Source organism: Sminthopsis crassicaudata, chromosome 1 (genome assembly GCF_048593235.1).
Source record: "Sminthopsis crassicaudata isolate SCR6 chromosome 1, ASM4859323v1, whole genome shotgun sequence".
In the NCBI taxonomy this organism is placed as follows: domain Eukaryota; kingdom Metazoa; phylum Chordata; class Mammalia; order Dasyuromorphia; family Dasyuridae; genus Sminthopsis; species Sminthopsis crassicaudata.
Window position 1 is genome coordinate 636,658,140 of NC_133617.1, and position 27,802 is coordinate 636,685,941.

The following is a 27,802-nucleotide window of genomic DNA, read 5'->3' on the forward strand; positions in this document are numbered from 1 at the left end:
TACCCAAATGTCTATTGATTGGTTAGTATGCTGTTTTAACTTTGCTATCACAGGAGCATAGATTTTTAGAACATGAAAGTACATCAGAAGTTGTCTAGTCTTAATAGACCGGTAGATCAGTGGAACAGATTAGATACAAAGGACAAAAAAGGGTACATCTATAGCAATCTAATCTTTGACAAACCCAAAGATACCAACATTAGGAATAAAAATTCATTATTTGGAAAAAACTGTTGGGAAAACTGGAAATTAGTATGGCAGAAATTAGATATGGATCCACACTTAACACCATATACCAAGATAAGATCAAAATGGGTTCATGATTTAGGCATAAAGAGTGAGATCATAAATAGATTAGAGGAACAGGGAATAGTCTACCTCTCAGACCTGTGGAGGAGGAAGGAATTTGTGACCAGAGGAGAACTAGAGATCATTATTGATCACAAAATAGAAGATTTTGATTACATCAAACTAAAAAGTTTCTGTACAAACAATACTAATTCAAACAAGATTAGAAGGGAAGTAACAAATTGGGAAAATATTTTTAAAAGTAAAGGTTCTGACAAAGGTCTCATTTCCAAAATATATAGAGAACTGACCCTAATTTATAGGAAACCAAACCATTCTCCAACTGATAAATGGTCAAGGGATATGAACAGACAATTCTCAGATGATGAAATTGAAACTATTTCCACTCATATGAAAAAGTGTTCCAAATCACTACTGATCAGAGAAATGCAAATTAAGGCAACTCTGAGATACCACTACACACCTGTCAGATTGGCTAAGATGACAGGAACAAATAATGATGAATGTTGGAGGGGATGTGGGAAAACTGGGACACTGATACATTGTTGGTGGAGTTGTGAAAGAATCTGGCCATTCTGGAGAGCAATTTGGAACTATGCCCAAAAAGTTCTCAAACTGTGGATACCCTTTGACCCAGCATTGCTGCTATTGGGCTTATATCCCAAAGAAATACTAAGGAGGGGAAAGGGACCTGTATGTGCCAAAATGTTTGTGGCAGCCCTTTTTGTAGTGGCTAGAAACTGGAAGATCAATGGATGTCCATCAGTTGGAGAATGGTTGGGTAAATTGTGGTATATGAAGGTTATGGAATATTATTGCTCTGTAAGAAATGACCAGCAGGAGGAATACAGAGAGGCTTGGAGAGACTTACATCAACTGATGCTGAGTGAAATGAATAGAACCAGAAGATCGCTGTACACTTCAACAACAATACTGTATGAGGATGTATTCTGATGGAAGTAGATATCTTCAACATAAAGAAGATCCAACTCACTTCCAGTTGATCAATGATGGACAGAAATAACTACACCCAGAGAAGGAACACTGGGAAGTGAATGTAAACTGTTAAACACTACTGTCTATCTACTCAGATTACTTATACCTTCGGATTCTAATACTTAACGTGCAACAAGAAAATGGGATTTACACACATATATTGTATCTGGGTTATATTGTAACACATGTAAAATGTATCAGATTGCCTGTCATCGGGGGGAGGGAGAGCAGGGAGGGAGGGATAATTTGGAAAAATGAATACAAGGGATAATATTATATAAAAAAATTACTCATGCATATATACTGTGGAAAAAAATTCTAAATAAAAAAATGTAATAAAAAAAGAAGTTGTCTAGTTTTGGAATATAATGTTCATATCAATATTTTCTTAAACAAAAAAATTTTAGTTCCACTGTGCAATTATGCAATTATGTACTTGCTATGAAAAAGTGCATTTATCAATTAGATTTCTTTATTAACCAATGCTGGGAATGATTTTACATGGAGGTTAAATAGAAAGTTACATACTTGATGTCATATAATCCAAGCATTTCAGAAGTAGAGGAAACTAAGAATTAGAGAGATAATTTGTCCAAAAATAAATAGCAGAACAGGGATTTGAATCAAGATTTTGATTCTAAATACAGAAAACTTAGTATAGTACCACAATGCTTTTTACACAATGAAAGGTCCTCTTAATTCAGAATAGCAGCCCTACTAATTCTGCTTCTTGCCTTAAAATTCCATCATTCACAGATAATTCAGTTCTTGGGTATAGTGGTAGAAGTGGGAAAATTGACAACCAAGTCATTATTAATCACTAACATGCCCACTCAAAGTCTACTCCTCTCTAGTCAGTTTGGAAAAAGCAAGAAGGAAAGTTTAGAAATTAAGTGAACATGGGGCAATTAAGATTTGATAAGGTTAAGTGGAACCAAGTAAAGACTAGAGAATACTATGAATTTCAATCCTCTTAAAGAACCATATATATGAAAATTTGAGATGACCAAAATTGAATCACTAGGTACAAAGGAATAAAAGTGTTTTTTAAAAAAATACTATTTACTACAATTGCCTCAAGCTGGTCCTGCCTCAATTCGTTGTCATTTAGTCATTTTTCAGAGATGTTCAACTCTTTGTGTGAGAACCCCATTTGGGGTTTTCTTGGCAAAGATTCTGTAGTAATTTGCCAATTCATTCTTCAACTTATTTTACAGATGAGGAAATTGAGGTAGATGGGATTAAGCTACTTGCCCAGGGTCACAAAGCTAGTATTGAAGGCCAGATTTAATCTCAAGAAGACAGTTTTTCTGACTCTGGGCTTAGTATTCTTATCCACTCTGTATTTAAGTGCTCAATTCTACTTCAATAACTTAATAAAGCAGAAGACGTCAGTTCTAGATGTTGAGATTTAAACTCAGTTTTCTGAACTGTAACTGGAACAAAAATATTTGTACATGTTAATGGGATCAAATACATACTATTTGTAATGCTCATCATAATCTTAGACTTTTTTAAAAAATTATTTTATTTTTAAAAAAAGAATAAGACAAACAGAAAAGGAATACCAAAACAAAATAAAACAAAAGAGAACATTGTCATGTGCCCAGCAGAACATCAGAGAAGATTCAAAATATAATTCAAAACAGAATTAATATGTTTTCTCCAGGTTCTAAGCATGTTTTTGCTATAGATTTCCAGTCATTAGGGGTTAAATTTTCATAAGCTAAATTCTCTAATAGCATCTTAACATAAGATGATGTAGACCTATAAAGAGTGCAAGCCTTTTTCAGATCTTTGATGCTAATTTCTAGATTAAAAGTAGTGTATTTTCTCCTGACTTGACCTGAAGAGTTAAACTCTTCAGTCACAGAGTATATCAAACCAAACCTCCTTAGCTTTAATTAATGCCTCTTGTAAACAAACTTGCAAACAACTTTATTAGTTCAAGAAAGCATATATATAAATATATATATATACACATATGTATATGTGTATATATATATATATATATATATATATATATATATATATATATATATATATATATATATATATATATAATCAGTAGAAGAAATTATATTCATGATTGTCCATCTTTTCTTTACTTCCTTGTAAATTGTTATTTTGTGCTCTGCTGGGCAACTTTTTTTACTTTATTCTTTTCCTCCCTTTCATCCCTCTCACCCCCAAGCAAGTTATAGTTAAGAAAAAATACATTTATGTAGATACAAACATATATACACATAACACCCCTTCCCTTCCATATATACATATCTTTCCTATCCCTGCTGACTCTTTGTTTTAATTCTGCTCCTTAATTTGCCTTGCTATTATTTAACCTCCCCTCACTCATGGATCCCTCCTTTGTCTTCTTCTCTCTCCCTTTGCTTCCTCATTCACCCATCTCTCCCCCTCTTTATTTCTTATATAGATTTTGGAGGGTGCTATATCCTGTTGCCTATTTGACCCATTCCCAATGTGAGTGGGCTTTCAGAACTATGAGCCCTTCTCCTCCCTCTAATGCCTCAGTGTCTATTCTTCCTCTGCACCTCAGTTATATAACATGATTACTATTTTTACCTTAACTCTACCCCAAATATTATATCCTATTGTTGATGTCAAAGTTAAAACATATGGTATACATTTCCCATATTAAAAAAAATTTGTCCATGTTGAATTCCTAGAAATTGATCTTTGATATTGACTCTTATATGTTAATTTTTCTATTAAGTTCGGATTTGGTTGATAGAAAGTCTTGAAAATCTGCAAGTTCATTGAATGTTCATTTTTTTCTCATTCAATATTATAGATTATTTTGCTGGATATGATAGTTTTGTACTAAGTACTATTCTTTTGATTGTTGGTAAATATCATTCCAGGAGCTGTGGTCTTTTATTGTGGCTGCTGATAAGTCCTATACAATTCTAGTTATAACTCCAGTGAATTTGAATTGCTTCCAAATTTTTTTCTTTGATCTGGGGGTTTTGAAATTTGGCAATAATATTCATATGTGTTTTCCACAAAGGATTTCATTGAAGTGGCGAAGGGGTTTTCCCCTCATGCTCTATCACTCCAAGACAATTTTCTTAGATTATTATTGTGTCAAGGTTCTTTTTTTGGTCATAACTTTCAGGCAGTCTAATTATTCTTATATTTTCTCTTCTTGATCTATTCTCCATATCTGTCATTTTTCTTATGTTTGCCAATTGTGCTCTATATTGTCATTCTTTATAATGTTTTGTTATTTCTTGGTCTCTCATAGTTTCACTGGCTTCCCCTTGCCCAATTCTAATTTTCAAAGAGTTATTTTCATCTTTGAGCCTCTGTATCTCCTTTTCTAGTTGGTGGACTTTTTTTTTCTATAATCTTGTTTTTCTTGGATGGTTTTAATTTATTTATATTTTAGTTTTTCTTCAATGTCTCTCATTTGATTTTTAAATTCATTTTTTGAGTTCTATAAATTCTCTCTGGGAAGGGACCCATTTCACAGTATTCTTTGGTCTAGAAGCTTTTTTGTAAATCTCAGTATCCTCCGAAGATAAACCCCAACCTTCTCTGTTCCCAGAGTATGTTTTTATGGTGGAGTTCTTTCTTTGCCAGTTAATTTTTTTAAAATAAGAGGTATTAGTGTAAGCACATCTAATTGTGAGGTGGGGGTGGTGCCTCAAGTTTCCCTTCAGCTGTCCACTCTGAGCAGGAGCCCCAAACCAAGAGCTCCATTCTTCAGCAAGTGCCCACAGCCAGCAGCTTTCCTACCCTGCTGCCTCTGCACTCTCATCTGGTGCTGGTTTCTTCTTGTCCAGAGCCATGTTCCTGCAGCACAGCTGGACCTGCTTTTCCTAATCAGCTGAAGTTCCCTCAGTCTTCCTGGACACAGACCCTGATTCCTCCAGCAGTCCTGGAGGATACCCAGCTAGCCTCAAGAGTCTCCACACAGGGTTTCTGCAGAGCTAGAATAGAACTGTTTACACTTCATACAGGTTAACCTCAAGCACCAGGACTTAAGATCTTCTCAGGTTGTATCAGGAGGACCCCTCTTCTGCCCCAACGATTCTTGATTTTTCACCAGTCCATGTTTGCTCTGAAGTGCAAATTTGTTCTATTTATGGGGGAAATCTGGAAAGCTTGAAATTTATCAACCTACTCTGCCATCTTCCCAGAATCCTCCCCATCCTTAAAAATCCTTAAAAATCTTAGAAATCCTACCCCTCCTTGAAATATCTGTAATTTTATTGATGTGATTTTCCTCTCAATCAGTGCAGATCATAATATTTCAAAGTCTTCTCATATTAAATGATTTTTGATTTTGTCATTATGTAAGTCTTCCACACAATCCCACTGAAGGCTGAAGACTTTCCTCTGTTTCTTTTGACAATTCAGGAATACCAGTACTTTTACTTTCTCTTTCAACCCTCATTCTTCAAATATGACCCAATTTATGATAATTAGTAATAGCTAGCATTTATATATTGCTCAAAAGTGATCAAAACTGATAACTTCTTTTAATATGTATCTTATGAAGTACATTATCACTGGTGATATGATATATGCTCTCCCTCAGATCTTCCCCATTTTTATTATTCTATTATCATATTAAAATTAGATAACATTTTAGATTTTTCTATCATTGCTGCATTTCATGATCTGCAACTATGTATATAGTTTAAAAGATGTGTTTTTTTAAAAAACCAGTCATGTGATCATTGAAGATGATAATTAATTTCCCAAATGTGGTCTTCTATATTATTAGGCACTGTAAGATTGATTGGTTGATTTATTTTTTCCTGAGGCAATTGGGGTTAAGTGACTTGCCAAGGGTCACACAGCTAGGAAGTGTTAAGTGTCTGAGACCAGATTTGAACTTAGGTCCTCCTGACTTCAGGGCTGGTGCTCTATCCACTGCGCCACCTAGCTGCCCCTACCATACAATTTAGAATGGCAAAGGACTTTAAAAGACCATCTAGTTCTAGCCTCTCAACTAAGAGATAAGGAAACTAAGGCCCAAAAAGATCAAATGATTTGCTCATGGCTGCATATATAATGGAAAGCAAGGGCAGCACTGGAACCCAAGTCCCCAGATTACAAACTCAGCACTCTTTCCATTATACTACTTTTCTGTAGTTCAATGCCCACTACAGCTTCCATCAGTCTAGATAATGATGAGTTAATACTAACATTTATATTATGGAATAATGCATTATAATTATAAAACCTGTAATTCACAAAAATACATTTGTTGGTAAAATAGTTCAGCTTCAAAGTCCACACCAACACCTCATCTATAGCAGGTTGAGCCCTAAGGACTTATAATTAGTTTGAAATGAAAAGGGGTTCGCCTCAGGATGCCATATGAAGAGAATGTCAAACATGATTAAAATTGGCAGTCCTTCAGCAATGCTGAAGTATCAGAGTTAAGCATGAGTTAGTAAGAATGGTTAAAATAGGAAACTACCAGATGGCAGGCTGGATTGAGCCCTTGCCCCACCTTTCTTCTCCATCCCACTCCCAAATGAGGGTGTTTTATACTGTTTGTCTTGGGGGCAAAAATTGCCAGTTATGGTGCCTGCCAGGTCCAGGGCAGATTTATCCTCCAAAGTAGCCTTGGGCAGCAGGTACTCAGGAAGCAATCCCCTCTGTGTGCTCAACCCAGCTGAACATTTATCCTTTTTATTAGACAACAGAGTATAAAAACGAAAAAGGCATCCAACCATATATTAAGGGAAAGACAACTTGGGACCATCTTGGACGAGGACATCGGGAAAAGCTTTGAGCATGCTGGCAACATGGTTAGGTAATGTGCTGCATGCGTAATCAAATCACTCCAGATAAAACCTTCTTCTAAGAGGAGAGGTCATTGTTATGATTTGACTGCTACTCTTTGTCAATATGCTTTTCTAACTAACTACCACATAAAGATGGTGTTATATGGGCTTCAGAGCTATGTCTGCAAGCCAAGAGACATGCAGCAATTCCTATTAAATAGACCATTTAACACTCGCTGAATCCCTCTCCATCCTTAGGCCTGACTTTTGTTTACTCAAGTTCTAATTCCATGGGGGAGGAGGAGAAAGTGGGGAAATTAGTTTAACTAGAAGTTTAGGGTCTCATAAAAGCCTTTAACTAGTTTCATGAAGATATTCACAGATGGCTGCACTGTAAATACACACAAATACGCATATGCACACACACACAGGCACACACAGACACAAATAATAAATACATTTATTATAAAGCCCCAGAGTGTGTAAGAGGACTATGGGACGGAGTCTTAAAATGAATCTTTCAGGTCTGTGCTGATGCAGAGTTGGGCACATTCAAATTTTCCACTGTCCCCTTGCCATCAAGATGGCTTCACACCAAGAAAAGTAAAGAAGCATTCCTATTTCTGCATTACTAATAAGCCTGTAACTTTAAGGTCTCTTTCAACAGCAAGAATACCTCCTGTCCTCAATTTCTTAAAGGTTTACATAGCACTTTCTTCACAATAACAATGTCAGTGGGCCATGTGTTATTACTTTTGTTTCACAAATGGGAAAAACTGAGTCTCAGACTAGTGACTTGACTAGGATAACAACACTAGATTTTTTTCAGAATCACACAGACTGACACCTGTATATCCTTCTCACTAAGTCAAGCTGACTCTCAATAATTAGTCTTACTTCCCCCCTCCCCCAGCTTGTAAACTTCTTGATGGCAGAGCCCGGTCATGTTTTATACTTCTATATTCCCAACACTTGCCTCGTGCAGTAGCATTGAAAACATTGTCATTCCCAGAAGAATAGTTGTTGATTGTCTGAGATTTCCCCACCTGTATTATGAGAAAGATCATACAATAAAATTTCTACCTTAAGTCAGAACTCTCTATAGCCATCTGGAATTCCAGGGAATTCAGCACAGAATGTAGCCACAAATCAACTTTTTAAGACTCAATCAGCTGAGTGGGGACACTGAGCTATTAAGGAGAGATTGTTGGATCCTAGGGCACTTTGATGCCACCATGAGGGAAGAGCTAACCTGGGGATTGATCATAGAATGGCGTTATCTTCAGGCTTCCCATTTGAACCAATTATCTTTGTTAACCAGGGGCTAAGCTCTATTGGTTCCACATCACTGGAGTATAATTGTGTAAGTGCCCTCTAAATTGGGTTCCCCTTGAGAAAAACTCTGGTCACCGCACTCTTGTTCCAGCTCTGCCTCATGGTGAGCCCTTTACTTTGAAGGGAATGTCTAAGCTTCAACAGACCAACAGTATTATATACTGTGCATGTAATTTTTTTTTGTCTACACAGAATCAATAAAGATTTTACAGTATAAGGAAATATGTTTGGAGAGTAATTACATTCTAACAATTATCACTTTTCACTTTGGCTTTCCTCACAGGACACTGACCCTCTAAATTTTTGGTCTTTGGACCAAACTCATAAGGGATAGTCAGAAATTTATACATTTTTAAATTTTCATCTATGATTCACTTCTAACTGAACCACCCCCCTTTATCATCGATTACTTACTTTTACAACACTCGATTTCTGACAAATTAGGATTATTCTTCATTTCTCGTTTTCCCTCTTCTCCCTTCTAACTTCTTCCTTTGTTCACATTGTTGTCTGTGTTTGGAGTACACTCTTTTTTCATGTTCTTTTTCACCCCTTCCTCCCCATCTGCTAAAGTCTCTCCTTTTCCTTTAAAGTTCAATTCAGGTGTCCCCTTTTAAGAGAAAGGGCGGGGATGAGAAGAGAACAAGCATTTACTAACTGCTCACTCTGTGCCAGGGACTGTGCTTAATAAGCATGTTACAAATATCCCTCCTTAAATTTCTTATATCTATTTTGTGGCAACTTTTGTCTTTCACTTACTTTTTTCTTGTATCACAGTAATTTGCATACTTGTCTCTCCTTCCACTCCTATTAGATTATAAGATCTTTGAGAACTGCACCTGTATTCTACCTATCTTTGCATCCTTACTGCCTAGAACAGTGGTTAAAAAAGGTTTGTTGACTTGAATTCCCCACTACCAATCAATCATTACTTATTGTTATTATGTGCCAGGAACTATGACAGTCTCTAGGGGTACAAAGAAAAAGCAAACAGTCCCTTCCCTCAATGTGCTTCCCTGCTATGCTAGGGTAGGTGGAGAACACAGGAAAAATAAAAGTCAACCATGGCTGTTGCCCTCAAGGATTTTATAAACTATTGTGTAACTCTAAAAGACCACTGAGGGGCAGCATCTTGTAGTAGAAAATACATTGGCTCCAAGGTCAGGTTTGAATACATGCACTATTTCTTAGGATTGTTATAAGTAAAAAAAAAAAAAAAAAAAAAAAAAAAAGATGTTTACAACCTTTAAAATCTATAGAAATGTTTGTTAGTAATAAATTTCTCGTTAGCCTCTTTGTCTCAAATATACAAACTCTTTTCCCTGTACCCTAATATAGAAGAGGCCCATCATTTCAAAACTGGTGATGATTGTTGAACGATTAGTCATAATGTAACCCCAGAATCTAATGCTCTCTGGCTATCAGTAAAAGGAATATGGGTGGTACCCAGTCCTAAAGAATGGAGGACTAGGAAAACTGGCTTTCAGACATGTTCCTCTTTTTCCTTTCTTTTTGTGTCAGGGGAAAAGGTTAGAAAGAAGAGAAGGCATGAGAAAGGGAAACAATCTCAAGACATAAGGATCAAAATTTTAAATTTCAAATAGTCAAGCTAATTGAAAAAGATTGAGTATTTTTCTCCTTCCTCAGACTTCTGGGTTCCCCAATGGGAATTTTTCAGGTGTTTTGCAAGAGCTAACCTTTTGGCAAGCCAGTAGTACTCAGTAATAGTCTGAGTGCTTACAAACAGTGCTGCCAGTCATCACCTTGCATAGCCAGAGTTGAGAAGAACAGAATGGAGTGCTTAGATTCAGACACCACTGCTGCTCTTGTCCCCGTGCTTAGGGGTTCTCTGCATGCAATGTGTACTGTTTCAGGGACCTATTTTTATTCTTGTATCAACTGCTGATGGAAGAATTATTTTTTTTTTAAAAAGGGAGATCTGGAAGCCCCATGATCAATTTGTAGGCTACAGTAAACAAAGGGTTACTATTCCCTCAGGAGATGGGGCCTAACAAATTTCCCTGGACTTTTCCTCCTCTACTGGTAGGAGATTAGATTCTGAAGCACCTACTTATTGTCAACCAGTTCAGTCCCAACTCCAGGACTCAAAAGGAAGATCATCTGGGCCAGAGGAAATTTGTCTTATGAAGAAATCCAGGAAGGTGTTGTGTCTCAATTAGACTAGATAGCTTTTAGAAAGGGTTTTGGTTTTGGTTTTCCTTTCTTTCCATCTTGTTATAGTTGTCATTCTGGAAGAATTTGTTTCAGACATTTCTGTGATTATAGTGGAACTCAAACATTTTGTTATTAGAATTAACATACACACACATATATCTTACAAACTTATTTAAAACTTTTTTTAAGTCAGGAAGGAAGAGACATTGCTGAAAAGCTGGCTTGCAAAGTACCTTTGACAGTAAATCTCTGAGAAAAAGAATATTTTGAAAATCTTAGTGGGAATGACTAGAAATATATTATATTGTCTTTGAATTATGGTTTGTGGAGCAAAATGAAGGCCTTTAATTAAAAGTGTTAGCCCATAGCAGGTTGGCTCCTGCTATGAAATGTGACCCTTAGGAAATTTAATCATGCTTGTGGAAATGCAAATATATTTTTGTTCACTAATGACTACAACCATGGCTTCAACTTAACTCTGCCCACCTTTACCTTCTCCCAGTGTCACAGAAAACCAAAAGGCAGATGTTTTCTGCGTTGGGATTGCAGGAGAGTAATATTCTTTGCTACAATAGAGCTCAACCAGAAAACTAAGGAAAAAAAAGGAACTAGAGTACTATACCAGCCTTATGTCACTGTTCCTGAGGGAAAGAGCTCAGCATCTAGGTGGGCCAGCTCTGTCCCCACTAAAAGTCATTTTGGGCCAGAGACTGAGGCCTGTAAAATATGAATTTGTTCATCATGGGAAGAGGCTGAGAAAGTTTTGAAACCTAAACTTTCAGAAAACAACCAAAGGAAAAAGAATAAGAAAGGGAATGTAAAGGGGGGAAAAAAAGGTGAAATTACTAAAATCTTGAGGTAAAAGACTCAGCTAAAGAATTTGAGGTTAAACAGATAAACCAACCAGAAAGTTAATGATGACAAAATAGCTAAATGAGTCCAGATGTCTTTGAATAAGTATTGTAAGACAAAAGAAAATGAATCAACCCTTGATGATACAGAGCACCCAGAGGATTCCTCCCAAAACATGGAACCACAGTAGGACGATCTAGAATGGTTTAAAAAAGAAATAATAATTATGAGAAGAGAACTTATGGCTAATAAAAGAGAAATAATTAACAGAATAGAAAAAAGTGAATACACAGTGACAAGTTTCTTCACCAAAGAAACAAAAAAGAGGACATGCAAATCCATGGAATCCATGGAAAACAGACAATCTGGAAGATGTAAAGGAAAAATCAATATTAAAATAAAGTAAACTTCCCATATAAGCTAAGTATACTGATCTTAAAGATAAGATGTTTAGAGATATTTTAAAGATTATAACTGAAACAGGCTGTGGTACATGAATGTAATGGAATATTACTGTCCTTTTAGAAAGATTTTTGATGAATACAGAGAAACATTGAAAGATTTATATGAACTGATGTGATGAAAACAGAACCAAGAAAACAATATACATATTACTACAACTATGTAAATAGAAAGAATAACTATTAAAAAATAAAAACTGAATGCTGTAAAATTATAAAGAACAAGAATGCTTTAAAAGAAAAGATATGAGAAAACATTACCACACCTTTCCTTTGCCTGGGTGGTAAATCCACAAGTATTATACATTTTCTAGTATTCTATTAGATACACTATATATACATATATCTATATTCTCACTCTTTTGATGTATTAATGAATAATGCTGATTTTTTCCTCTTTTTTTTGTCTTAAAATATTAGTGGCTATATAGGATGATTCTTTGGGAGTGAAAGGAGATGAACACTGGAGGAGCTATAGTACTGAAAAAAAAAAAGTATACCCAAACAATGATGTTTTTCGGGTGTTTTTTTTTTTTTTTTTAAAGATTTGGTTCAAAAAAAGAGCTATGAAAAAAACATTCTAATCCCATCCTATTGAAGTCAACAAGTGTTCTGCTTTGCACATGTTTTTAGACTTTTTCAATATACTGATCATTCATGCTGGTGTTTTGTCTTAAAAATATGATTTGTTGATGACTAGGAGGAAAAATGGGAATGATACCGAGAAAAATTACGGTTATGTAAAAAACGACATCGATAAACACTTTAAAAAAATACTTATCTGTCTAAGATTGCTTTGGTAAGTAAAACATATACATTTTCAAGATTCTTTTATGATCTTGAGGCAATGGATAGAATATCTGGCCTGTAGTCAGGAAGATCTGAAGATAAATCTAGCCTTAGATACTAACTAGCTGTGTGACCCTGGGCAAGTCATTTAATTTCTCTTTGCCTCAGTTTCCTTAACTATAAAAAGGGGTTAATAAAAGTATTGTTGTGAGGATCAAATGAGATATTTGTAAGGCACTCAGCCAGTGCCTGGCACATAGTAAGCTTTATTTAAATGCTTATTCCCTCTCTTCTTACCCCTCTTGGGATCAGAAGACCTGGGTAAGGACTTCACCTGGACACTTACTAAGTATGTGAATTGTTTTCAAGTGTTCTCATGGCTGAGTCATTTTGCTCATCTGAAAAGCAGTAAAGGATACATAGTGATCTCAGGAGATCAAGGACTGAGAGAAGTTATCTTCTCAAATCCTCAGTATTACTTCCTGTCTACCATCATTAGAGACTGTGGCAGTAAGTATAGCAAAGAAATTGAATAAACCAGATGCAAAGGGTGAGTCATTTAATCCCCCTTAGTCACAAACAATGGGATTTATCAACAAGTGTTTGTGCATGGTGTGGTGCTAAGGGCACTACTAGAAAAGATGCCCATAGGCCCCTGTGAGACCAACCCAATCTTGTCATGTTGAAGGCTGTTGATCAGGTGATAAGCTAATGCATTGTATCCAAATGTCTCCAGAAACATTGGGCTGGTACTCAATCAATATGAACAAATAGCTTATATATGTTTAGTGCTTTATGATTTACAAAGTGCTGTTTTCACAAGGAAGTCAATAGCTGGACTCTATCTCCTTTTCACATATGAGGAAACTAATGTTCGGAAGTAAAGTGATATACCTAAGGTCACACAGCCAGGCATCCTCAGTGCCAGGACTCAAACTCAAACTTCTGGCTCTCCTTCTAGCATCACACAGCTAGATGGAACATCGGAGTGAATTGGAATCAATAAAACTTGAGCTTGAATCTTCCCACAAACACCTATTACAAGTAATATACAAGTTGTAAAATAAATGACTTCTCTGGGCCTCAGTTCCCTCATTGGTAAAATGAAGGAATTGGACTCAATGGCCTCTAAGACTCCTGTCTGTTCTAAATCTGTGATCCTTTGGATCAAGTAAACAGGGAAGGGCCATTGTTACCATGTGACTCACTGTCACAAACAAAGATTACCTCGGATGGTGAATTTGGATTATTTTTTCAGAATTGTAACTGGGAATTCTAGTATCTAAGGCAAATCCAATTCAGGGTAGACAGATGTCCTGGGGCTTGTATTCACTGCCATAATTATTAATCCCACTATTGATCCCAAGTATCCTATGTACATGGATTCCCATTCAGATAGTCTGTGGCCAGTTCACCTGAGCTGGGTATAAGCATACCAGGATAGACCTAGGGAAGTGGAGCCCAGGATATAACATTATGTACAGTTATGGGAATCCAGGAATGGCCCGAGTCAGGTAAGAGACAGTAGGAAAACATGCCATTCCCAGAAGCCATCAACATTTACCTGACTTTGTAGTCTTCCCCTCAGCAATCTCCAAGTCCTCCATCAGCCCCAGGCTCCATAGTGTGACATCACAGGAGAGAAGTATGTCAGTGCCCTGAGGGAAAGCCATGTATATTTTAAATTATCATCTACCTTTTCCTGCTTCCACATGTCTTTCTGATTGCCCAACATAAGAAGGCAAAGAAGGTTAGTTGATCAGAATAATTTTCCACTGGCATCTATTAAATTCCCTAGCTACCAGCACCTGACTAATAACCCACAGGGAATTGACAACCAAAGTTGTAAGGTCAGTCAATGCCCTCAAGGAGTTTGTCAAATAAGATAAGATAAGGGAAGGAGTTTTTTCTTTTTTTAAAATCTAGCAATAAAAGGGGACATTTTCTTTTTCTTTTTTTTAATTAAAGCTTTTTATTTTTCAAAACATATGCATGGATAATTCTTCAGCATTACCCCTTGCAAAACTTTGTATTGCAATTTTCCCTCCTTTCCCTCATGCCCTTCCCTATATGGCAACTAGTTCAATATGTGCTAAATATGGTAGAAATATATTTGTTAAATCCAATGTATGTGTACATATTTATACAATTATTGTGCTACACAAGATAAATCAAATCAAACCAGTAAAAAAAAAAAAAAAAGGCAAAATAAAATGCAAACAACAGAAAGAGTGAAAATGCCATGTTGTGAGCCACACTTAGCTCCCACAGTCCTCTCTCTGGGTGTAGATGCCTCTCTTCATCATTGAACAATTGGAAATGATTCATCTCATTGTTGAAGAGAGCCCGGTGCATCAGAATTGATCATCGTATAGTCTGTGTCATAAAAAGAATTTGATAGGAGTCCTTCTTTTCCTATTTTCTAATAGTTTATATAGTATTGCAATTAATTGTTCTTTAAATGTTTGGGAGAATTCACATGTAAATCCCTCTGGCCCTGGAGATTTTTTCTTAGGGAGTTGATTAATAGTTTGTTCTATTTCTTTTTCTAAAATGGGACTATTAAATAATTTATTTCCTCTTCCGTTAATCTGGGAAATCTATATATATTTTTGTAGGTATTCCTCCATTTCACTTAGGTTATCAAATTTATTGGTATAAAGTTGGGCAAGATATTCTAATTATTGCTCTAATTTCCTCTTCATTGGTGAAAAGTTCTCCCTTTTCATTTTTGAGACTAACAATTTGATTTTCCTTTCCTTTTTCTAATCAAATTAACCAAAGGTTTATCTATTTTGTTGTTTTTTTTCATAAAATTAACTCTTAGTTTTATTTATTAATTCAATAGGTTTTTTTTTTACTTTCAATTTTATTAATCTCTCTTTTTATTTTTAGAATTTCAACTTTGGTATTTGTTTTGGGGGGGTTTAATTTGTTCTTTTTCTAGCTTTTTTAGTTGCAAGTCCAATTCATTGATCTTCTCTTTTTCTCTATTTTATGCAAGTAAGCCTCTAGAGATATAAAATTTCCCTTTATTACTACTTTGGCTGCATCCCACAAATTTTGGCATGTTGTCTCATTATTGTCATTCTCTTGGATGAAATTATTGTGTCTATGATTTGCTGTTTCACCCATTCATTCTTTAGGATAAGATTATTTAGTTTCCAATTTCTTTTTAGTCTATTTTCCTCTGGCCTTTTAATGCTGGTGATTTTTATCGAATCATGATCTGAAAAAATGCATTTACTATTTCTGCCTTTCTGCATTTTATTTTGAGGTCTTTATGTCCTAATATATTGTCAATTTTTGTATAGGATCCATGAACTGCCAAGAAGAAAGTGAACTCCTTTCTGTCTCCATTCAATTTTCTCCAAAAATTTAGCATACCTAACTTTTCTAGTATTCTACTTACCTCCTTAATTTCTTTCTTATTTATTTTGTGGTTCAATTTATCTAGTTCTGAGAGTGCAAGGTGGAGATCTCCCACTATGATAATTTTGCTGTCTGTTTCTTCTTGCAACTCTCTTAACTTCTTTAGGAATTTCCATGCTATATCACTTGGTGCATATATATTTACTATTGATATTGCTTCATTATCTATGGTACATTTTAGCAAGATATAGTTTCCTTCCTTATCTCTTTAATTAGGTCAGTTTTTGCTTTTGCTTGATCTGAGATCAGGATGGCTACTCCTGCTTTTTTGACTTCACCTGAAGCATAATGGATTCTGCTCCAGCCTTTTACCTTTACTCTGTATTGCTCTGCTTTAAATGTGTTTCTTGTAAACAACATATTTTAGGATTCTGACTTTTAATCCAGTCTGCTATCTGCTTCCACTTTATGGGAGAGTTCACCCCATTCACATTTACAGTAAAAACTACTAATTCTGTATTTCCTGCCATCTTATTTACCCCAAATTATATTTTTCTCTTTCCTTTTCCTTCTCCCCAGTATTTTACTTATGAGCACCATTTGCCTCAAGCAGCCCAGCCCTTTAGAGTCCCTCCTCATTTCTTATACCTTTCCCCTACTATTTCTGTTTTCCCTTCTATTTTTGCCTTTTCCCTCACACTTTTCTATAAGGTGAGAGAAATTTTTCCGTGAAACCAAATATGTCTTATATTCTTTCTTTGAGCCAAATTGATGAGAGTAAGATTCACACAATGTTCATTCCCTTCCCTTCTTTCCCTCAATTATAATAGGTTTTTCTTTGCCTCTTGGTGAGATGTAATTTTCCTCATTTTACCTCTACTTTTCCCTTTTTCCAGTACAATCCCCTTTCCACCACTAGTTTCTTTTCTATAAGAGTAAAATCAAATTATACACACACTTTGTATACTCATAACAGAAATACAGTTCTCAAGAGTTTTTTTCTTTTTACCTTTCTATGTTTCTATTGAATCCTATATTTGGAGGTCAAATTTTTTGTTTAGCTCCGGTCTTTTCATCAGAAATAAATGGAATTCGCCTGTTTCATTGAATGTCCATCTTCTTTCCTGAAAGAAAATACTAATTTTAGCAGGGTATTTTATTCTTAGCAGCTCAAAATTCCTTTGCCTTTCAGAATATCAGATTCCAGGCCCTTCAATCCTTTAAGGTGGAAGTTGCTAGGTCCTGGGTAATCCTTGTTGTGGCTCCTCAGTATTTGAACTGTTTCTTTTTGGCTGCTTGTACTGTAATATTTATAGCTCTCAGAGAGCTAAGCTGGTTCTTTTGACCTGTTCAATCTCTTTTGTGAGTGGCAATGATAATCCCATTAGAGTAAAGGCTTTCCATAGAGTGATCCAAGTGATTCTGTCTTAGTTCCTACCAGTTAGGAAAAAAAAAATGTATCATTCTATCATATTTACTGAATTTTAATAAAATTTGTTCACAGAAATAGTCTATATCTGTGTAAAGCACTTTAATCACAATAGAGGCAGTTAGGTATTATAATGCACAGAGCACAAAATCTGACTTCAAATTTAACTTTAGACATCTACTAACAGTGAACCTGAGCAAGTCACTTAATCTCTAGCTGCCTCAGTTTTCTCATCTATAAAATGGGAATATAAGCATCTATGTACCTGAATTATCATGAAGATCAAATAAGATAATATTTGTAAAGTGCTTTGTACACCTTAATTCAGTGTGCAAATGCTAGAAAAATGAATAAAAGCAAATATATTCAACATTTAGTATGGATTGGATACCTTCAACTCTACCAAGACCAGGCCACCAAAATTCTTTGTTTACAGAAAACCATGACTCAGGACTTAAAAGATACTCTACAGTGGTCCTCAAACTTTTTAAATAGGGGCCAGTTCACTGTCCCTCAGACTGTTGGAGGGCTGGACTATAGTAAAAACAAAACCTCACACTCTGTCTCCACCCCTCAGCCCATTTGCCATAACCAGGCAGGCCACATAAACGTCCTCCGGGGGCCACATCTGGCCAGTGGGCTGTAGTTTGAGAATCTCTGTGGAGGTCAGATGCAAGTCTTATCTTTGTCTGCAGATGATCTAAAAGAGCATAATTTCTTAGAAATTCACTTTGGATGCTCAGATTCAAACTTTTCCATTATCTACAGGCAAATTCCAAACCTAGAACTCATATGGCTTGATATACTATCTTCTTACATTTTCTGAAACTGAAGTGAAAAGCACTAGATTTAATTCTCTTATCAATAAGCTTGTGACTTTAGATAAGATACATATCCTGCCTGTGCCTCAGCGTTCCCTTCTTCAAAGGAGGGGACTAGCCAAGTTGACATCTAAGATCCCTACTAGCTATAATATGATCTGCCTCCATATTTTATTTCTACTTTATACCTCTCTTAGGAATTATTCCAAGTATAGACCTTTGGTTATTCTGGAGATAAAAGTAACTGTTTCTTTAGAGCAGGGATTCTAAACCTTCTTTATGTCATGGACTCCTTTGGCAGTCTGGTGGTCGTGTAGTCATTTCAGTTGTTTCCAACACTTCTTGACCCCATTTGGAGTTTCTTGGCAAATACTAGAATGGTTTGCCATTTCCTTCTTCAGCTCATTTTCCTCTCAAGGGAACTGAGACAAGCATGGTTAAGTGACTTGTCCAGGATCATACAGCAAGATAAATCTTCCTGACTCCACGCCCAGACTCTATTCATTGTGCCACCTAGCTTCCCAGTCTGTGAACCTCTTCTCAGAATAAAAAGCACAAAAGAAAATAAAAGGGTCACAAAGGAACCCAATTCTAGTGAAAAAAAAATGCAATTCCTCCTTCCTTTAAAGTTCACAAATTACCCAAAATCTTTCACAAACTCATTTTCAGATCCATGGACCCAAAGTTATTTCTGCCTCAAAGACATAACATATAATGACCCTTCATACATATTATATTGGCCTGATCAGTAGTGCTCACTTGCTTATAATTGCCATTTGGTCCCTGTGCTTGAACTAGAGCCAAAAAAGGAGAAGGATATACCTACTGTAGCTCTCCCTTCTGTAAAGATGGAACAGTTGAATTGGTATTTGGGGGCCATGCTTTCAGAGGTCATTTCAGAGGTTTATCATGACGGGTAGGAAAAGCTCCTTAGTGAAATGTCTTTCCCTGTTCTGATCTTTCTCTGAGAGGGAAGATGATAACTGCATTTAAAAAAATCACTTGGCTCAGGCTCAGATTTCCACATGGGTATAAATAATGGTTGAAAGCTAAATATAAGTACACCACCAGCATTTTTAATAGGACATCTGATTGATTTTGCGGAACTCTTGCCAGTTATTGTAAGGAATTAGTAGAGTATCTGGAGGACATTTTGCCATGTCCCCTTTCCAGGTACTTTAAAGCTGTCTCCTCAGCACTTTGGAACCTGGATATATAGGGGAATCTCATTTTTTCACCTCTAAATGTAGATGGGCTATGGCCAAGACTCAGGTATTGGAAACAATGAAAGGGGCTGGCAGCAAGGACAAATTCTGATACTTCTCAAAAGTTAACATTTGGCTTCTTTTTTTTCACTATCCAAAACAGGTCTGTCAAACCCAGTCACAAATCTCCTGAGTATTGCAGCCAGGAGCTAATAACTCCACCTGAGCTTATAGTACAGATCTGCTTTAATTTCATAAGAGATGTGTGATATAGCCATAGCCAGAGTCTACATTTTCAGCTTTATTTCTACTTGTCCCCTCTTCATAAATTCCATTTTCCAACCACACTGGATTGCTAGCTATTGCATGTTCTCATCTGGCTCCTGTCTATCTCCAAAGAGGTTTCCTTTCATTTCTAGTTGCTGAAATTCTCTTCAAGGCCCAGGTCATGTTCTATTCCTTCCTAAACAGTTCCTGATTCCCCTAGCTAAAAGTAAACTCTTTCCCTCCCAAAATTTGACATATCTCCTCCATTATGCCTTCTAATATAGCAACTTGTTACATTTCCTGTTAGACCAAAAGCTTTTTTAGGGCCAGGATTGGGTCATTTTTTTCCTCTTTATAGACCGAGCCCCTAAAACAGGACATAGCACTAAGTAGGAAGGTGTCAAATGTTTGCTAAACTGAACTAGCCAATTGACAAAGGTGTAACTAGCATTTTTTAATGCATGGTGCACTCTGGAGTGAGGAAGGAGGGGAAGGGCTAACTGGGTTGTGGCTACCTGAAAAGAAAGCAAATCTTGAGTCTTTTAAATTACTGAAAGCTGGCTCTTGCTGGGGAAGGAGGAAGAAGTAGAGTTTCTGAAGGAAGGTAGATAGTATACCCAGGGAAAAAAAAATCTGCTGCCTCTATAAATGGGGTAGAGGAAAAGCTCAGGTGTAAGAACTGAGATGTACAAAAAGATACATTTTGTACCCTCTTAATTTTTCTGCCCTGGAGCAAAGCCACTGTAGTTCTACCTATCCATCAGCTTCTTTTCTATTAAGTCAGGATGGTATCATTTGTCCTTCCAATCTGCTTTTAATCTCTTGGGCTTAGAGTGGGAGAAAGAATGTTATCTACTTCTGACTTAAGAAAAAAAAAAAAAAAAGCAATCTATACCTGTGATGTGTTCTCTGATGTTTTGGAGCTTAATTAGTGCTGATAAGAGTAATTTCCTTTTTGGGTGACAACTGTAATGCAAAGCAGGTGAACTCTTAGAAATGTTCAACTCTGTTCAACAAACATTAAGCACCTACTAAGAGCGTTGCAAATATTAAAACACTAGGGAAATGAAAGTTATTATTATAGTATATAGGCATTTTGCTAGAGGCTACTGGCACAGTATATAGAATACAGGCCTAGAATCTGGAAGATTCAAATCTGGTCTTACACACTAACTATGTGACCCAAGTCACTTAATCCTGTTTGCCTCAGTTTACTCACCTGTAAAATAAACTGGAGAAGGAAATAGCAAACCACTTCAGTGTTTCTACCAAGAGAACCCCACAAGAGTCACAAAGTCAGACAAGATTAAAACCACTAAACAACAAAGTTTAATTACAAGAATTTTAGTTACAAGAAGAGAATTTAAGTTTTGTAGTTTTAAAGACAAAAAAAAAAAAAAAAAAAAAAAAAACCAAAAACCAAAAAACAAACCATAAAGAACAGTATAGCTCCTCCACTCAAGAAGTTTATCATCTGCTTTGGGGACAGATGGAAGGATGGTTTGGAATAAGATAAACCTGTGGAGGACAGATCCAGACAAAGTGCTCTAAAACACAAGTATCTATAACTCTTCCCCTGAATAGATTAAAATGTAATTGAAAAATATTAAGCAAAATAAATGCAAATACAAAAAGTGAATAATAATAAATTTAAAAACAAAGTTAATGAGCAGACTGCAGGGATTCTTATATACAGGTTAATTTCTTCTTCTACCCCACCCTTTTCTATTTAAATTTGATACCAGTGTTCTAGGAAAATTTCAGGTAGGGGGAAAGAAGTAAGGCTTCATGGAAATGGGAAGACCTAAGCTGAGTGAGGCTAGAAGAAAAAAAAAGTTTCAAAGGTGAAAATAAAGAGGACATGTAAAGTAGAGGAGAGCCTCTTCAAATAAGTAGATTTGAGAGATGGCAAGATAAGATTCAGGAACAGATAATAATCCAGTTTGAATGGAATGTAGTATATATGAGGAGAATAGTATGAAATAAGGATAGAAAGTTATCAGCTAAAGGTAGATGAGGAATTTTACTGAAATCCATAATTTTCCTCCCCCTTCATAGAGTCTAATCACATCAGTTCACACCTACAGTCTTTGCTAGCAGTTGTGTATCTTTTTTCTCCTTTTACTGTCTCATCAGATAATATAACAACATAAGAAAATTACTTGCAATGAAGTTTGTGTACTAATACTACATTCCCATAAAAAGAAGACATTTTAATAACTCAAATTTCTATAGTTTGCATTTTATGGTTCACAAAGTCTTTTATATAAGGAAAGTAGTAGAATTATGATGCCAATTTTAAAGGTGAAGAAACTGAAGTTCAGAGAAGTGTTGATAAAGGGTTAGAGTTCCAATACTGGGCTTCTGACACTAACTCTGAAGACACTGCCCATGTTCTGTGATTGTGGTAGAAGGTAGGACTAATAAGCACACCCAAAGAGTAGTAACTACTAGCTACTAGCTCCTGAGTTTGCTGAATCCCACGTCTTTGGGAGTCAGGACTTCTTTGATCTCTAGACATAGAGCATTCATAAGTTGAACCTTAAAAAACAAAGATATGATTAATTCTTTAGAGGGAGAAGTATTTAATGGAACCATATCAAGGGAATGCTTAATTCAGTTAACAAATATATAAATATAGTATAAAGGGAATTACCAAACACATGAGCTATTGGTTGAAATGACTAACTTCATGATGGAACAATGAAGGTATAATTTTACCAAAAATGACTTCCACATAATAAAAACAGAATCCTTAATAATTATCCTAAAAAATTGGGTGTCCCAAGAGCCTTAGGGCAGTTTCAAGCTTCATTAGCTTAGAGATCTAGGATCACTTTAAAGCTTTAAAGTTTATGTATGTGAAAAGTGTTTTGTAATTGTGTTCATATAGGTCCTGGTTTGTCTTGGCAGGTAGACATGGAAATATTTTATCTACAATTATTTAAAAAATTTTGAAACACCCTGTATAAGGCACAAAATTCTTCTTGTAAAGAGGATGGAACACAATTACATTCCTAGATCCATACAAATATTCTTGGACATGAGTCCATATGAAATTCCTGAATATCAGCAGAGAGAAAAAAGGAGAGCAAAATTCTACAAGACTAAGTTCCACTTGGTTCATTTCCAGTTTAGAGCAGAGACAGAGTAGAGGAGAAAGTCAAAATGCATTACCCCATTGCCGCTGCCCAAACCTAGAGAGCATTTAGGAAGCAGCCAACTCTAATCTAGACCACTGGAAAGGAAAAAATAATATTGGAACAGTGGCCAAGAAATTGCTGTTTTTGAACAGCAGGATGATTACAGAGAGGTCTGAAGAGACTTACATGAACTGATGCTATATGCAGTGAGCAGAGAACCAAGAGATCATTATGCACGGTCACAAGATTATGTGATGATCAATTCTGATGGACGTGGTCTGATGGACATGGTCTGATGGACATGGCTCTTTTCAACAATGAGGTGATTCAGACCAGTTCCAGATTTGTGGTGGAGAGTCATTTGCATCCAGAGAGAGGACTGTGGGAACTGTATGTGGATCACAACATAACATTTTCACTTTTTTGTTGTTGTTATTATTTGCTTTCATTTTGTTTTCTTTCTTATTTTTTTTCTTTTTGGTATGTTTTTTTGGTACATCATGATAATTGTGGAAATATGTATAGAAGAATTGTACATGTTTAGCATATACTTGATTACTTGCTGTCTAGGGGGAAGGGTGGGAGGAAGAGAGAAAAATTTGGAGTACAAGGTTTTGCAGGAGTTAATGTTGAAAATTATGCTTTATTTTTTGAAAATGAAAAGCTTTAATAAAAAAGAAAAAAAGGCTTGTATGGCTTAAAGTCATGCAATACTCATTAAAAATAATTGTAGATAAAATATTTCCATGTCTACCTGCCAAGACAAACCAGGACCTATATGAACACAATTACAAAACACTTTTCACATACATAAAGTCAGATCTAAACAATTGGAAACATGTCAATTGCTCATGGTTAGGCCAAGCTAAACCATAAAAATGACAATTCTGCCAGAAGAAAAAAGAGAGTGCTGTTTTTCTCACAATCTAGAGGGAGTCACTGTAAAGAGAGACAAGTCTCTGGAAGGCTTATCTGAAACCAGAGGTACTACTTCTGATAAAATCAAGTTCATGTGTTCCTAGTCATGTCCCTTCATGCTAGAACCCAAGTCTTTGAGAATGCCCAGTTCTGACAGTAAAGGCATTACTTTATTAATGAAGGGAGGTGAACCCTATCAATGAATGAAAAATTGCCTCCATTCATCCAATCTGCATGACTCATCAGAGTTAATATCTTTGGAACAAGAGGAATCTTTTGTCACCACAGAAAAAAGCTATCCATTCCATCTCTACCCTCACTTTCTATATACTATTTACAGCTAAGTGAAAAGGATAGTTTATTATATCATCTCATCTTCCAAGCTAGTAGCTAGAATTTTCAGCTTTGACCAATTATATTGCCAAGGGGTAATGGTGGGGCAATGGATAGATGCTGGATTTGGAGCCAAATTCAGTCTCAGACTCTGAATAATTGTCTGACCTTGAGCAAATCACTTAACCCACTTATTTAACTATGAAACAGAAGTAATAATAGCACCTACTGAAGAGGATTGTTGTAAAAATAAAATAAGATAATATATAATATATATAAGATAATACACTTAGTACTGTGCTTGGTACATACTAGGTACTTAAATGCTTGTTTCCTCCTCTTCCCTTTTCAAGGATAATGGAAAGCTGAAAAAGCCTCCTCACAATGTTCCTTTAAGAGTAGTCAGTTATAGTTTTAAAAAAAGGATGTGATATTAATATCTTCTAGATGGCAAATATGTTAGATATCCAAGGTTTGAACTAGATTTGGCACATTTTTGAGAAGAGATGAGAGTTGAGGTTATTAAAACTGATCAATGGAAAAATTATCTTTAGCTGCCAGGATTGAATCTAAACAAGATGCTTCATGATTTCTATTTATTTCCATAACATCCATATATTTCTTTAAAATTTAGCAGATGGGATAGAGCACCAGAATCTATGTTATTCCCACTTCTTACCTTTTGCAAAACCATGCCTGTTATCATCAGACTCAGAAGATTTGGCTGGCTCACTACAATACATTGGCCTTATTTCAGAATCAAGGAAAACTATTTAGGCCAAATTCAAGTGGGAGATTTCTTTGTGTATAAGCAGAATTAGTGACCACTCACATTGGTATGGCTTGATCAGTACTGGAGTATACTTTAGTAACAAAATCTCACCTTCACTTATCTGTCAAATTGCACCATTTCAGTAATTCTTTTGAATCTTTCTCAATGGTCAATAAATCCCTGATTAAAATGTTAACCCTAAGAGCTGGCAAACTGCATATCTATTTTTGTAAGTCCTCTGAGCCAAGAATGCTTTTTACATTTTATATTTTAAAACATACATTTAATATTTTAAAATGTTAAACCTCTTCTTAGCTCACAGGGTACATAAAAATAAGTGCATTCTCAGACCCATAGTTTACCATTCTCTTCCTGAAACCATTATTTTCTAATGATTGAGTTTAAATTAATTTAGGAAATTCTGAAAAATCAAGGGAGGACCAGAGACAGAAGACATTAATGTTATAGGGGGAAGATATTAGAACATAAGATCAAATGAGCTGAGAATAAAATCAATCCTCCAGTTTTGTTTGGGATCAGTCATATTAAAGGGTTGTTTTCTGGTGGCTAAATTTGAGGACCAAATCTGTTTCTTTAATGAAGTTTTTGTTCACCATGACAGATTTAACTTTCCTTAGCAATACAATAATCTAAGACAATTCCAATAAACTTGGAATGGAAAATGCCACCTGTATCCAGAAAAAGAATTATGGAGATAATGTGGACGGAAGCATAGTATTTTCACTTTTCTTTGCCTTTCTCATGGTTTTTCCTTTAAAATTTTTTTTTCACAACATGGCTAATATGAAAATATGTACATGTATAACCTTTATTAGATTTCTTGGAGGGATGAGGGAGGAGAGGAAGGGGGGAAATTTGGAACTCAGAAATTTGGAATTCAAAAGTGAATGTTGAAAACTTTACTTATAATTGGAAAAAAATACTAATAAATGCAAAAAAAATGAGGTTCTTCTCACATGAGCAACAAAAGGAAAATACTACTATGAAAGGCAGCTTAGATAGTGTCAGACTTGGTTTTACAAAGAATGGGTTTGAATCTCATCTCTGACCCTTACTAGTTGTATGATCCTGGGCAAGTCAAAACCTCTGAGTCTTGGTCTCCTCATCTATAGACAGAGATAGTAATTTCTGTGGAACTATTATCTTCTAGATTATTGTGATGTTCAAATGAGATGATGGATGGAAAGTACTTTATAGATCTTTGAGTGTTACATGTCAGTTATTATTATACATGTCTTTCTTCAGAAAAATGATGACATCCATATATAGTGCTTTAAGGAGTTTTTACAATCATTCTATGAGGTAGGAAGGAATAGAATTATTTATCTTTGTGCATAAATGAAGAAACAGATCCAAAGTTGCTTAGTGATTTGCCTTGATATTAAGAAGAGCAGGTTTAGAACTCAAGCCTTCTGATTGGAAGACTTTCTTCTGTGCTAAACTGTCTTGTGAAATATAAGGAGAAGGACCTTCTGGATAGGGCCACGTGTAGTATAGATAGATCTTGATTACATAGGTAGAGGCACTGGTGCCACACAGGTTAAACAACTCAGTCTAGACTAACATTAGTGGTACAGTAAGCTAATAACGGTGTCCTTGTTTCCAGTTCTCTTTGATGGGGTCACAAATGGAACAGATGCATATTAACAAGGGAAACTAGGGGTTTCTATTGTCCTAAGACTTAAATGGTAGCATATCTAAAAAGACATGGTAATATTTTACACATTAGCTGAGCAGCACACATAATATAAAATGGAATTGCAAAACACCATTAATTCTTTGCAGGTATGGCATATGCAAAACATGCTCTCCTTAATAAACTTTCTCCTTATGTCAAATGTGACATAACAGGCAAGGGAAATCACCAAGTTTGCAATAAGCTGAGCTATCGACACCTTCTTGATTTGTGCAGGATTGGCTCCATCTGTAGTATTAGGCTAATGTGAAACTCTTGTCAGATATGTGCCATGTTTAACAATGAAACATTTGGGAAAATAGCCAATCCAGCATTTGTTTGTGCAGTGAATGTGAAAATCTGAATTTGGTACTTTCCTATTTACAAACCTGGGCATTGTCAGAGGCACTTCTAAATCCCTTCTTTTCACGTTTTTCTCATATGTGAAAAGTTGTGTATGCAAAATGGATGGATATTTTCCAGGCAATATGTCTTGCATTTGTAGTGACTGAATAGCTGAGCAAACGTAGGAATGAATTTATATTTGAGGATGCTGACTCTAGCATAAAGCACTAAGTACATTTTGCAATCCTTCTGCTAGCATCCCCTATAAGTATCTGGAGGAGAGTGGATTTGACCTTTGAAACAGCTTACTATGCATGATAAAATGGAAATCATTGCTTCAATACTTTTAGAACCTGTGATTTAATGAGTGAAGTTCCACTATCACAGACCATAACCCTTGTAAGCTTCAGGAGATAGTCTTCATGAGATGCTATGACAGAAAAAAAATCTCCTGATGACCAGTCTTTTGGGAATGAATTTCCCCACCAACCAGGGTAGACTCTAGACAATGGACGCATGATCTGTATCTGAACCCAAATTATTTCCAGTTTGGTTGGCTTTCCTAAAGTTTATAGTCCACTTGCACAGAGAACTTCCATATAATGAGGAGTCTTTGGAGGAGAGCCTTCCTGAAGAACAAAAGTAAATTCTTGTCAAATATAAGTCTTTTGAACCATAATTTTTTATTGTTGTTGTTGAAGTAATCAGGATTAAGTGACTTGCCCAGGATCAACCTGCTAGCAAATGTCAAGTGTCTGGGGCTGGATTTGAACTCAAATACTCCTGACTCTAGGGCCAGTGCTCTATGCATTGTGCCAT

General features: G+C 35.8%; 1 long non-coding RNA gene across 1 annotated transcript in view; it reads right to left on the reverse strand.

Moving 5' to 3' along the window:
• The window catches only part of LOC141551351 (uncharacterized), a 139,255-nt gene that overhangs the window by 106,000 nt on the left and 5,453 nt on the right, over positions 1 to 27,802 (reverse strand). Inside the window, exons 2-3 of the long non-coding RNA XR_012484835.1 lie at positions 17,064 to 17,178; positions 14,247 to 14,340 (exon numbers count right to left, since the gene is read on the reverse strand). This is a non-coding gene — a long non-coding RNA (uncharacterized LOC141551351). The remainder of the gene's footprint in view (positions 1 to 14,246; positions 14,341 to 17,063; positions 17,179 to 27,802) is intronic.